Here is a 13,569-nt window from a genome sequence, read left to right as displayed (position 1 = left end):
CTTAGCAATCACATACAACCGCTCGCACGACGAAATATCCGTACCTAAAAACTGGCAAGTTGCAGACGTCACGCCAGTACTCAAGAAATCAAATAGGAGTAATCCGTTAAATTAAAGACCCATCACAATGACGTCGATTTGCAGTTGGATTATCGAACTTATACTGCGATCGAACATTACGAATTACCTCGAAGAAAACGATCTATCGATACATAGCGAGGAATCAGAAAATATCGTTCTTGTGAAACAGCTATTTATTCATACGAAGTAATGAGTGCTTTCGACATGAATCGCAAACTGATTGACACCGTTCCTAACAACCAACTTCCAATGACGTTGTGCCCCTATGGAGTATCGTCTCAGTTGTACGATTGGATTCGTGGTCTCCTGTCGGAGAGGTCACAGTTACTAGTAATTGACGGAAAGTCATCGAGTAAAACAGAAATGATATTTTGTGTTCCCCATGGAAGTGTTATAGGCCCTCTGCTTTTCTTAATTATATAAACGATGTGGGGGGACATATCTGTGTGGTGAGAAAAGTGGCAATTGACTCAATCTAACTTATGAATAGTGTGAGGTCGTCCACATGAGTACGATAAAGAATTCGTTAAGTTTCGATTACGAGATAAATCACAAATATCTAAAGGCTGTCAGCTAACTAAATACCTAAGGATAACAGTAACAAGAACTTAAATTGGAACGATCACGTAGCAAATGTTGCGGGGAAAGGTGAACAAAAGACTGCGTTCAAAAGATGCTACAGATCTACTAAAGAGTCTGCACTCACTACGCTTGTCCTTCTTCTCCTGCAGTACTGCTGCGCGGTATGGGATACTTACCAAACAGGGTCGACTGAGGTCATCGAAAAAGTTCAAAGAAGGGCAGCTCATTTTATACTAGAACGAAATGGAGGAGACATTGTTACGAATATGACACACTAGTTAGTGTAGCAATTATTAAAATAAAGTAGAGTTTCGTTAGGTCAGGAATTTTTCATAATATTTCAGTCGCCAAATTTCTCCTCCGAATGGGAAAATACACTCCTGGAAATTGAAATAAGAACACCGTGAATTCATTGTCCCAGGAATGGGAAACTTTATTGACACATTCCTGGGGTCAGATACATCACATGATCACACTGACAGAACCACAGGCACATAGACACAGGCAACAGAGCATGCACAATGTCGGCACTAGTACAGTGTATATCCACCTTTCGTAGCAATGCAGGCTGCTATTCTCCCATGGAGACGATCGTAGAGATGCTGGATGTAGTCCTGTGGAACGGCTTGCCATGCCATTTGCACCTGGCGCCTCAGTTGGACCAGCGTTCGTGCTGGACGTGCAGACCGCGTGAGACGACGCTTCATCCAGTCCCAAACATGCTCAATGGGGGACAGATCCGGAGATCTTGCTGGCCAGGGTAGTTGACTTACACCTTCTAGAGCACGTTGGGTGGCACGGGATACATGCGGACGTGCATTGTCCTGTTGGAACAGCAAGTTCCCTTGCCGGTCTAGGAATGGTAGAACGATGGGTTCGATGACGGTTTGGATGTACCGTGCACTATTCAGTGTCCCCTCGACGATCACCAGTGTACGGCCAGTGTAGGAGATCGCTCCCCACACCATGATGCCGGGTGTTGGCCCTGTGTGCCTCGGTCGTATGCAGTCCTGATTGTGGCGCTCACCTGCACGGCGCCAAACACGCATACGACCATCATTGGCACCAAGGCAGAAGCGACTCTCATCGCTGAAGACGACACGTCTCCATTCGTCCCTCCATTCACGCCTGTCGCGACACCACTGGAGGCGGGCTGCACGATGTTGGGGCGTGAGCGGAAGACGGCCTAACGGTGTGCGGGACCGTGGCCCAGCTTCATGGAGACGGTTGCAAATGGTCCTCGCCGATACCCCAAGAGCAACAGTGTCCCTAATTTGCTGGGAAGTGGCCGTGCGGTCCCCTACGGCACTGCGTAGGATCCTACGGTCTGGGCGTACATCCGTGCGTCGCTGCGGTCCGGTCCCAGGTCGACAGGCACGTGCACCTTCCGCCGACCATTGGCGACAACATCGATGTACTGTGGAGACCTCACGCCCCACGTGTTGAGCAATTCGGCGGTACGTCCACCCGGCCTCCCGCATGCCCACTATACGCCCTCGCTCAAAGTCCGTCAACTGCACATACGGTTCACGTCCACGCTGTCGCGGCATGCTACCAGTGTTAAAGACTGCGATGGAGCTCCGTATGCCACGGCAAACTGGCTGACACTGACGGCGGCGGTGCACAAATGCTGCGCAGCTAGCGCCATTCGACGGCCAAGACCGCGGTTCCTGGTGTGTCCGCTGTGCCGTGCGTGTGATCATTGCTTGTACAGCCCTCTCGCAGTGTCCGGAGCAAGTATGGTGGGTCTGACACACCGGTGTCAATGTGTTCTTTTTTCCATTTCCAGGAGTGTATTTTGTTGACGTCCATGTACATGGGGAGAAATGATTGTCATAATACAATAAGGAATTCAGATATTGCACAGAAAGATTTAAGTGTTCATTTTCCCTCGCTCTTCTCGAAATGGCGCAGTGGTTAGCACACTGGACTCGCATTCGGGAGGACGACGGTTCAATCCCGGGTCCGGCCATCCTGATTTTAAGTTTTCCGTGATTTCCCTAAATCGCTTCAGGCAAATGCCGGGATGGTTCTATGAAAGGGCACGGCCGATTTCCTTTCCCATCCTTCCCTAATCCGAGCTAGTGCTCCGTCTCTAATGACCTCGTTGTCGATGGGACGTTAAACAGCAATCTCCTCCTCCTCTCCTCTTCTCGAAAGTGGAGTCTGACGGTGGTTCGACGAACCCTCCGCCAGGCACATAAATGTAGATGGAGATGATCATTAGCTGAGTGATCAGCGTGTCTCCCTAACAAGTGTAGCGTATACATTCAATTTCCAGTGCTGCCACGGATTTGTCCCTGCTGGACCAGATTGCCATTCGAGAAGTTACTTAGCTGAAAAATACACCCTCCCAAGTTCGGAAAAGGATCAGCTGCCAAAAAAATATCTTTCTCCTAATAATATCCAGTATCTCGACGCATCTAGAGCAGCAAAATTGCAGTCTGTTTCATTCTTTCACAAACGAAAAATGTTCTGTGAAGCATGATTGAAGTACTCGTAATCTCTTCGTTTGGCGTTAGGAACAGAAAGGAAATTACATGGGTGCCAAAACTGTGGAGTACGGTGAGCGTTAACTGTCAAATGCGCAGTCCATGCGTTTGTTTTATTGTAAAGGCAGATGTTTCAAAATGGTTCAGATGGCTCTCAGCACTATGGGACTTTACATCTGAGGACATCACACACATCCATGCCCGAGGCAGGATTCGAACCTGCGACCGTAGCAGCAGCGCGATTCCGGACTGAAGCGCCTAGAACCGCTCGACCACAGCTACCGGCTGGCAGATGTTTGAAAAAGAGAGAAACGTGTGCTGTGATATTCCGTCTGTTTCCATTCAGTTTGTGGAATAAGAGCCAGATACAGATTAATGCTTAATGCTCAAACATAAAAAAGAAAGAAAGAAAACAATTGGTATTACTGCTCCCGTCCCCCATTCCTTCTCACTCGCGAAGAAAAGGTTTTCAAATGATTTTTTCGTAGAGTTAAATCATCTCCAGTACACTGTTTCGACTGCAGTCATGAAATACAGTGCAGTATAGTCTCGTCATCAGGAACTGTATATCACTGACTCCTTTCCGCTAATAGCTAAATCTCAGCGAAGTAACATTTTTCACCACTGAACCCTAAGTTGGCTTCTTTGGCACCACCGGATCGACATTAGCGTTTGTTAGCGGCCTCGGCTACGGAGACAGTTATCAGCTTCATCGAAATAATGAGTGTCGCTCATCAGGAGAGGGAAGTCAACGAAACAAAGCTCCGAGTTTAAACTAGGTCGCCGTAGACACCTAAGTAAACGCGAGGCAGCGTGTTCTGCTTCTAGCTCTGCATCTGTTTACGTCTGTGGAGCCGAGAGGTAAATATCGTTCTCGAGAACCCACCACGTGAGTCTGCAGAAAACTATCTCGCTCCTAACTGCTTCCGAGAATTTGCGGGGGCACATCCTGTTTACGTCTAGAGGCTAACACATGCGCCTCGAGCGAAGTGATGTGGTATAATAATACACAAGTATCAGCATAAACAGCAACATAACATCCAGAAATGTTTTACTCAGCTGTCTAGAACGCACTGTGCTGAAGCATCTCGCTCGGGAGCAAGGAAAATGCAACGTGAGAATGGGCCCATAGGACGTCAAAACTTAGTGTAACGTAATAAAACACAAAATGATGCTGACCGAAGTCGTCGTTTCAGTGCACTTTCTGAATATTCAGTTCACTCATGTTCATTAGTGCAAAACATCGATGAAATTTAATGAAATTTTTCTTTTTTTTTCTTTATAAAGAGAATGTTAGATCACGAAGAGAAAATCATGGTGTGAGAACGATGTTGAAACGTTCTAACCAAATAGTGTATTGCTTACTGCACACTCCGATGAAACTAACACGCTTAAATAAAGGGAACAGTTTCAATACCGTTTATTTACTCTGCCGGGACATGGGTTGGCGAGGCGAGAAGGCGGCCGGAATTGAATATCGATCGGCGAGACCGGCTGACGCATGGCACGTGCGGCGACGGAAATAGCCGAGGCGTCCACCGACCGTTGAACCAACATGGCGACGAGGGCTTCCCTCCCTATTAAAATTAACGAGTCGCGGCAACTGTTCTCCGCTGCAGGACAGACACACGAAATAATGAAAACAGTTAGTGACATAGTAATATCATGTTCACGACCTGTGCTATATAGTTGTTGCTCAGAAAACTGCTTTATATCCTCGTTTCACCGATGAAAATGTAATTTCCTTCGCGGTTAAAACGCGTGTTGCAGTCTGGGAGAACTAAGCTATAGAAATGGAATCAGATACTACAATGTAAAAAATAACTTCCATTGAACGAATAGTCGATAATTTCTACAAATGTCTACTAAAAAATGGTTCAAATGGCTCTGAGCACTGTGGGACTTAACATCTGTGGTCATCAGTCCCCTAGAACTTAGAACTACTTAAACCTAACTAGCCTAAGGACGTCACACACATCCATGCCCGAGGCAGGATTCGAACCTGCGACCGTAGCGGTCACGCGGTTCCAGACTGAAGCGCCTTTAACCGCACGGCCACACCGGCCGGCAAATGTCTACTATTTAGATACAACTACCGTTATCTTAATATTCTATGAAGAGCAGTAATTACTTCGCTCACAACATTATTTGGACTTTTTGAAACAACTAGAACGAAAGTTATCAGGCAGTATCGTAACTGTAGGTGATTCACTATTCTTGTCCGTCATTAGGGTATTTGCTGATGTTAAAACTAATAACTGGATTGACCTAATACGTTTGGTGCATTGGCGCTATTTGCCATGTAATCGATTGATTAGCGGTAACAAAGGTAACAAATAAGCAACGTGAAACTTTGGCATATGGTGCAGTACGAGGCACATAATGTAGAGAAAGAGAAACAAATGTGGAATAGGAGGAGTAATATGGAGTGCTATGGTCTTTCGCCTTGTAAGTGCTGTACTTTCGTGAGCTGCTTGAAAACTACGTTCACCAACTGTAGCTGCTTTGGGATGCATTCATATTACAGTTGGCAACCACTGCAAGTGAGTGAAGCTGTTTTAACGAATTCACTAGTAGTAATAGTTGTTGCAGATTGGTGGTTTTCAGTTTCATTCTTGTCACAATACACAAATTATTAATATATTTTGTAGACAGACGTTTAGCTACTATTTAAATTTAATTTTCGATTTTACCAGATTTTCTGAATTTCAAGAGGGGTGTCTCACGAATGTGGAATACAGTACGTACTATTTAGTATTCCATATTTATATCCAAGTATTCCATATTTGTACCATACGAGGCGAAATATTAAACGTGCCCAGATTTCAGAGAGATGCTCCTCCAACGACGATACCATCAGCTTCCTTGGAATGTTTGGTTGAGAGGTGATGCAGAAGCTTTGCTGGTTTCATTCTCTCACGTGACAATACTTCGCCGCAAATTACACATTGAGGTTTATTGTTCATGACAATAAAACCATACTTCAGATAACTGTCATCGTAAAGTTTTTTTTTCGATTTTGATTCGATTACGCCACTGCCAGTTGTACCAGACGTGGAGGGCTGCACAAATCTTTTATGCTCGCTCAGAGCGAAGCACGAAGACAATAATCACGTCCGTACTCGCTGGCGTTCTCGGAAAACTGATTGTAGTGACCGGAAACGCGCAACCCTCTCCCCTCCCCTCCCCCCCCCCCCCCCCCCCCCCGCGCCCCTACCGCGGCAAGGAATATAATTTTATATCTGCCCGCAGAGCCATGCGATCTCTGTTCACATAGCACTTAATTTCTCTATCAGTATAGTATCAAAGAATGAAAATTAAATATGTTGCCTTTGAAATCGCTGACATACTTTTATTATGGTTTTGGGGGTCGCCAGAATATTTTTACTTGGAAAGGGGCCGCGTATTCATAAAGGTTGAAAAGCACTGGTGTAGGGAATTAAGACTGGAAGACATAGGCGGCACGGCGAGGCGCGATAGGGTACCTGGACGTTCGTCAAACCAGGAATGTATGCGGACAGCTGTGTTAAAACGGCTGTTGTTAATCTGCAAGATCCTTGAGTCCACAGCATACACATCATGAAGAAGTTGAAGAAAGGGAACCCATTCGCTATTGAGAACACTCAAATAGACATCATGTTTCACGTGCACGGTAATCTTAACGGTGGGGTCCAAGTCATGGTACGAAAGACACCCCAAAACACTACAGGACCACCTCCGGCCTGAACTACACCGACCACACACCGTAGGTTAAACGCCTCATGGGCTGTCGGTGCACTCAAAGCCTTGTATCATCCTCACGCCGTTTTATATGACTAAGAGTGGTACATCATGCCTTGTAGGCGCATCGTACAATCTGTGTTGATATAGCAACAAATCTGCGAACTTTATTCACGTTGTGGTCATGAAAATGTCCAAATGTGAAAACGTCCAAACGTGATAACTTCTTTCTATCACGCTATCGCGTTTCTTCGTCGACCTATCTGAGCCGTGCTGGCCCCGGCTTATGCGTTGGTTTAAACCTTGACTGCTACTCTGCGTTTGGTTTCCTGCAGTTATTGCGGTTATGCCGTGGTTCTTCTTCTGTGTGGTAGCAGCGGTGTGTATCGATATTCGCACCCTTTACTATCTTTGGTCTGGTGCTTATACACTCCTGGAAATGGAAAAAAGAACACATTGACACCGGTGTGTCAGACCCACCATCCTTGCTCCGGACACTGCGAGAGGGCTGTACAAGCAATGATCACACGCACGGCACAGCGGACACACCAGGAACCGCGGTGTTGGCCGTCGAACGGCGCTAGCTGCGCAGCATTTGTGCACCGCCGCCGTCAGTGTCAGCCAGTTTGCCGTGGCATACGGAGCTCCATCGCAGTCTTTAACACTGGTAGCATGCCGCGACAGCGTGGACGAGAACCGTATGTGCAGTTGACGGACTTTGAGCGAGGGCGTATAGTGGGCATGCGGGAGGCCGGGTGGACGTACCGCCGAATTGCTCAACACGTGGGGCGTGAGGTCTCCACAGTACATCGATGTTGTCGCCAGTGGTCGGCGGAAGGTGCACGTGCCCGTCGACCTGGGACCGGACCGCAGCGACGCACGGATGCACGCCAAGACCGTAGGATCCTACGCAGTGCCGTAGGGGACCGCACCGCCACTTCCCAGCAAATTAGGGACACTGTTGCTCCTGGGGTATCGGCGAGGACCATTCGCAACCGTCTCCATGAAGCTGGGCTACGGTCCCGCACACCGTTAGGCCGTCTTCCGCTCACGCCCCAACATCGTGCAGCCCGCCTCCAGTGGTGTGGCGACAGGCGTGAATGGAGGGACGAATGGAGACGTGTCGTCTTCAGCGATGAGAGTCGCTTCTGCCTTGGTGCCAATGATGGTCGTATGCGTGTTTGGCGCCGTGCAGGTGAGCGCCACAATCAGGACTGCATACGACCGAGGCACACAGGGCCAACACCCGGCATCATGGTGTGGGGAGCGATCTCCTACACTGGCCGTACACCACTGGTGATCGTCGAGGGGACACTGAATAGTGCACGGTACATCCAAACCGTCATCAAACCCATCGTTCTACCATTCCTAGACCGGCAAGGGAACTTGCTGTTCCAACAGGACAATGCACGTCCGCATGTATCCCGTGCCACCCAACGTGCTCTAGAAGGTGTAAGTCAACTACCCTGGCCAGCAAGATCTCCGGATCTGTCCCCCATTGAGCATGTTTGGGACTGGATGAAGCGTCGTCTCACGCGGTCTGCACGTCCAGCACGAACGCTGGTCCAACTGAGGCGCCAGGTGGCAATGGCATGGCAAGCCGTTCCACAGGACTACATCCAGCATCTCTACGATCGTCTCCATGGGAGAATAGCAGCCTGCATTGCTGCGAAAGGTGGATATACACTGTACTAGCGCAGACATTGTGCATGCTCTGTTGCCTGTGTCTATGTGCCTGTGGTTCTGTCAGTGTGATCATGTGATGTATCTGACCCCAGGAATGTGTCAATAAAGTTTCCCCTTCCTGGGACAATGAATTCACGGTGTTCTTATTTCAATTTCCAGGAGTGTAGTCTCCGACTAGCCGGCGTGCGGCAGTCGGCCGGCTGGTGTGGATCAGCCAGGAAATCGCGCAGCGCAGTGGGCCGGGCCCGCTGGCGGTCACTACGCAGTGTCGGAGTGTGTGGGAGCTGTTCCGATTGCTACGGGGTTCGTGGCTCACCGACCCAGGGCATCAAAGTTGAGTGGTGTTGTGCCTTTGGTTTTCATAGTTGGCTGTTGGGAGTATTCCCGTGAGCAACAACGAATGTTCGAGTTAGCGAACGTTTGGCCACCATCCGGTGGAGTTTAACTGTATTTTGGTTATTTGAAGTCCAAGTGCACCATCGGAATTTTCTGCCTTGTGGCCTGCCCTGGCCGCCGACGAAAACTTCAGGCAGTGTCCTTTCCTCACCGTGTTGTCGCAGTCCAAAACGTGTGTGCAGTTTTCACAGCTTATGCATACTTGGTTTTGGGCGACTACGTCTTTTACGTTTTGGCTTTCGAGTTCCTTGTATACTGGTCGGATGGAAAGCAAGTCGTCTTGTCGGTGGGTCCGTTGACTGTCTCTCGGTTAGGTTGCCGACGAATCGGATATAGTTGGGCCGACAGCCTGTCTCCCCTAAGCGAACGTTAATATTTCAAGTACAGACCGACACGTGGAAACTTCTGAGTGCCGCTGGCTATACTGCCTTTTCTTATAGCTGTTTGACTGTGTATTTCAATGGCTCATAGCCGATGGTTTGAATTTGTATTGAAAGGGTACAGTACCGCCCAACACTGAAAATAGGTACGAAATTCTTGTCAGAACAACACATTTTTTGTGTAAAAGTAACTCAATTTCAATTAATACAGCGAAGCCGGATACCAGTGTGGGAAAGAATGACAATTTATTTATTTAATTGATCACATGTGCACTCCCTCAAAATAAATCCCTACATCCAGTTTGGTGAGATCTGTGAAAGGAATGAATGTATGGTCGTCTGCTAACCACAGAAAGTGAATCGGAATATATGATCATCTTTGAGTCGATCCTTTGGCTACCTTTGGTGAGACCAAAGAGATGGAAGTTACCAGAGCTTTGAGCGTCTGAAATGTGGCTGACCAATAAGGTAGCAGGGTGCTTCTCCCACTTCGAGAGAGGTGCGAGAGAATCGAGATTACGGCCATGTTTCAGCACTCTGCCGCTGAACCTTCTGCTGTAAAGACCTGTTTTTTTGTTGTGCTCCGGAATGAAAGAGTGGAGGCATGGTATGGATGTGGAATATTTAAGAGTAGTTAGAATTAATAATTTCTCTTTCACAGGACCTTTTGTGGGGAAAATTACAAAGTGAGGCAGGTAATTTTAAGGGGATTGTAGTAAACCAACGGTCACAAAGAGCCCACGTGTAGTTATAAGTTGAGATACTTCCGTGAGCTTAAGCTGAAATATTTAAGAATTAATAGCGTGTGTACAATAAGCTGAAATATTTAAGAATTAATAGCGTGTGTACAATAAGCTGAAATATTTAAGAAATAGCGTGTGTATCATAAGTTGAAGTATTTAAGAAATATCATTCCGTGTGACGCTGAATTTAAACTCTGAGAGAGAATCAAGGTGAGTCGGCCGTTTTTCCAGCAACGCCACTTGGCTTGCATTGCACAGGAAGACGTGCGTTTATCTCCAGAGTTCACAGTAGGAAAGTAGAATTACAAAGTGGGGCAGTGTCGTGTGAAACTGGGATAAATATTGATTGAAGTGGGAAAGCGGAAAGTGATGAAGTTGTAACCGTTCTTTGTGTAATATTTCATATTGTTGTGTTGTGTATGTCTTGTAATTTGGGTATGTGTGTTTTGCATGGGAGTAGCAAGGTAGTTTCGAAAGATTTGTGGGTATGCCTGTTCCTTCTGTATCGCTCGATCTGGAGGAAAGTTTCGTGAGGATAATTGTGAGAGGCGAAGTGTGAGGTATAATAAAAGATCCACCATCCGATCCAGGGAGTGCACTGTTGCGGTAAATAGATTACGAGACCATAGTATAGAGATTCACTAACGTAAAGCCATGCCCACTGGGCGGAATTTCTCATGTGATTTTGTTGTAGGTTGTAGAATTTGTGTGTTTAGGAATAAATCAAATAGTGAAAAGAAAGAGATTGGTGGCCTTTTTCATTAAATTGTATGTTATCGTAATGTCCCGAATTTATATAAAAGCCGTTAAATCAAAGACAAAAGGTAAATGTGGTATTGCCAGTGCGTAGTGTACAGTCAGAGTTCTATAAATCACTGATAGTCAGATGCGTGTTTCCGTTGCGTATTATTCATACAGGTGGATAATTTGTAACTAAATAGTAAGATACGAGAATTCATGTTGCTCGATAAATTAAGGAAGATTCCACTCGCTTGGCAAACCACTCATCTTGCAGGCCTGACTGCTTGATGCCACAGTATGAGAAAGGCAAGTGGGTGCCTCTCATAAATTCGACCCTGCCAGGATCCCGTTTTTTGCCACGATAATTTTGTTACCAGGATATTTAATTTGTTGCCAGGATTCCGTTTTTTGCCACGATAATTTTGTTACCAGGATATTTAATTTGTTGCCAGGATTCCTTTGCCAGGATCGTTTTTGTTAGGATATTTTGTTGTTAGGGTTTGCTGTTAAGATTTTTTTTATGGAATGTATTGTGATAGCGCTAAGAAGTAAAATTTTTTCTGTTTGCAAATTCTTTCTGGATTGGTGAGGATCTTTTATTTTATTTTATGTAATTAATTGCTATATCGCACAAGGCTGGAAGATCGTTTCATAATTTTTTTTGCGTAATGTCCGTAGTAACTAGGTCGCAGTCGAAAAGTGTAGCCACCATGGAGAATAGCGATTCTGGGGTGGACGTAGCAGTGCAGCAGGAAGTAGCTGTTGACCATGGGTTAATGAGCGAGAAAGACAAACGCTCCGAACGGGCTGTATTGTTCAGTGGACCGCTGCAAGGGGAACCTTTATGCGGTGGGCTTTGTCCACAAACGCGGGCTTTTCCCGACGACGCGGGCGAGCCGAGACTAGGCCAGGTGCGCGGTGAAAGTGCAGCTACCCTTAGCGAAGCTACGGTTTCTCAGGCGAACGAGGTGAGCGCGTCGAAAGTAGGAAATAACGATGTGATACTGCAGTTTTTACAAGCGATGAGTAGGGAGACTAAGGAAAGATTTGAAGCAACTAACGAAAGATTAGAAGCAATCAATAGAGATAATGAGAGAGATAGGGAGAATAAGGAGAGAGATAGGGAGGCTAAGGAGAGATTGGAAGCAATGGATAGGGAGACTAAGGAGAGATTGGAAGCAAATAAGGAAAGATTGGAGGCAATTGATAAGGGAAATAAAGAGGCAATGAGGAAGCTACACACAGTTATCGATGAGCGTCTGTCCGCAGTTAATAATCGGTTAGATGAGGGGGAGAAGAATCTGGATGCGGTGCAGCAAGAATGTGATGCTGTGAAAGAAAAAGCCAATAATTTGGAGGTACGAATAAGTGCAATAGAAAGCGATATTACAGAACATAGGGGCGTGTGGCCGGATGAGCGAATCAAAGAGATAGTGGGGGACTTACTGGCAGATAAACAAGGGGCATTAGACAGCGTGGAAGCTCAAGTCACACGGCAGGAAATGGCGCTAAATAAACACAGGGATGAAGTTGCGGAGGTAGTGGTCAGAATGAATACGATTAGCGCAGATGTAGAAAAGATCAGTATAAGAGGCGAAACAGGCTCTGACAGTACGCAGCGAAAGGTTTATGCCGACCAGGAGGAGATACAATCACTATTACAGTTTAAAGAGGCACAATTGGAAACAAATAGGAAACATAGGGAAGAACTAGCACAGTTGCAATTAGCGTGCAGAAGCGAAGGTGAAACACCACCAGGTAGACTGCGTAGGGAGAGTGAGATAAATTCAAAAATCGAAAATAGGCAGAAAGAGGATGACGAACTCAGAGAGTTAGAAGAACGGTTGTGTCGGATAAAACAGGTGGCAAACCCAACTGGGTATAGCCCAAGGTCGGAAAACATAAATGCGGAAGAAGAATGTAGGAGACACTTCGTGTCGGTACAAACGTACACTTGTTTTCCGGATCCTGATAATTACCAACATCCATGCCTGTGGCTGTCTCAATTTCAAGATTCATTACCTTCATCGTGGGGACCGCTCCTAAAAATGAAGTTTGTGTGTAACCATTTGAGGGACGAGGCTAGAGCGAAAATGCAGGAAGTTATTAAAGACTGTAGTAGCTACAAGATGTTTTGTGACAAATTTTTAAATGAATTCTGGTCGAAAAGTAAGCAGGACCAGGTTAAGCAAAGCATATTGATGATGCCAAATTGTAACGAAGGTGGTATAAGAGATCCAGTGTCGTGTTATCAGGAAATGCTGAGACGAAACAGGTATTTGGATGTGCCATACGAAACTGGGGAGCTCATTAGGATCTGTATAACGAAGTTGCCAGTGAGATTGCGCAGAGATATAGTGATAGCAGGCAGAGGCTTGAACGATTCTGCGTCATTTCAGCACTTATTACAGGAACTGGGTAACGAGAGCAACATTGTGAACGGCGACATGACTCTTAGGTCAGACAGAGTTGAGGATAGGAACGGTAGAAACTATCAGAATGACAGGAGAGCATGGAATCAGAGGAAGGACGGAAATGGAAGATGGCGAGGAAATAGGGGGCAGAATTCATGGGGATATCGACCAGCAAACCGGGAAGATAGAAGATGGGACAGAGATGGAAGAAGAAGGGAAAATGAAAATGATGGGCGAAGAGAGGATAGGCAATTATTGGGTTCACGACAGGACAATCATTGTCACAATGACGGAGGGACAAGAAGGTGACTACTTGATAGACGGGTACAAACCA

This window comes from Schistocerca americana, chromosome 3 (assembly GCF_021461395.2).
Source record: "Schistocerca americana isolate TAMUIC-IGC-003095 chromosome 3, iqSchAmer2.1, whole genome shotgun sequence".
In the NCBI taxonomy this organism is placed as follows: Eukaryota; Metazoa; Arthropoda; class Insecta; order Orthoptera; family Acrididae; genus Schistocerca; species Schistocerca americana.
This window is presented reverse-complemented; position numbering follows the sequence as displayed.